Source organism: Arachis ipaensis, chromosome B06, assembly GCF_000816755.2.
Source record: "Arachis ipaensis cultivar K30076 chromosome B06, Araip1.1, whole genome shotgun sequence".
NCBI classification, from domain to species: domain Eukaryota; kingdom Viridiplantae; phylum Streptophyta; class Magnoliopsida; order Fabales; family Fabaceae; genus Arachis; species Arachis ipaensis.
The window spans coordinates 7,646,778-7,647,936 of record NC_029790.2 but is presented as its reverse complement, the minus strand read 5'-3'; positions in this window follow the sequence as shown (position 1 = coordinate 7,647,936).

Genomic DNA, 1,159 nt, shown 5'->3' with positions numbered 1-1,159 from the left:
GGTTTCTCGCTGTATTTCAACCGACAAGCTAAGAACTAAATTTGATGGATTCAATTTTCACTAATCATGTGTGAGTCCAAGACCCCAAAAACATTAACGTTCTAATAGGGTCTTCTCCATGGCAACTCCCCCTCCTTGAGCTGAGATGCCTCCCTTGCTGGGCCGCATCCGCGGCGGCTGCCACCACAACCGACTCACAAGCCTGGTGGAGCTTCTCTCCTAGGGATATAGAGGACTCACTCGCTAAAGAGCCTTCCCCAGAGGCCTTTGTTTTCATTGTGGCTAGGCTAAGACTAAGAGAGGGAGGGTGAAGGGTGCAAGAGATATTAGTATTTATTTATTTAATAGAAGTTTAAGAGAGGCTATTGGGGACTATATATAGAAGTTGATTTTAGTGGTATGGCATCAAAATATTTTGTTTTCTTGGAACCTTTTTTTCTTATGTTCATATGGGTGACAAGATTCCTATTGTTTTTGGAAGACAGATGGAATCACATTTAACGACTAGAGTTTATAATATTCTTCCTACCTACTCTTTTACCCCCTAAAAAAATAGTAATAGTGATAACTAACTATTAAAAATAAAATGCAATGTAAGAAAAAATATAGGATTATTATTTTGTTTTTGTGTGGTTTAAAGTTTAAGTGCATACATCATAATTCATAAATCATCAATAAATAAATTCATATAATGGCTATTAAAATAAATCTGTTGCATGTCTTTTTTTTATGTAAATATTATGTAGTTATTAGGATAGTCTATTGTGAAGTAAAATTTTCCAGTTATAAAATAAAGTTCTCCAAAACATTTTTCTTTCTTGATGATAAGAATTTCGAGTTTTTTCAGGTTAGCAATTATTGTTTTGTTTGATTTATGACCATTTGTTCTTTGCAAAAAGTAAATAGAGCTACTTTATTAGATTCTTTTTTGTTTGTCTTGTATGCTTTTTTAATAAAAAACATGATGGTTCGTTTGTAAATTTTGGATAAAATACTGGTTTGTTTTTTAAGATTTTGATTATATTTTAATTTTATTCTTAACATTTGAAATGTTATATCATGGAATACGTTTTATAAATTTTATTATAAAATAATTAGATCTAAAATATAATCTATACTAATATACTAATACTAATAAAACTTATAAACACTATATGGA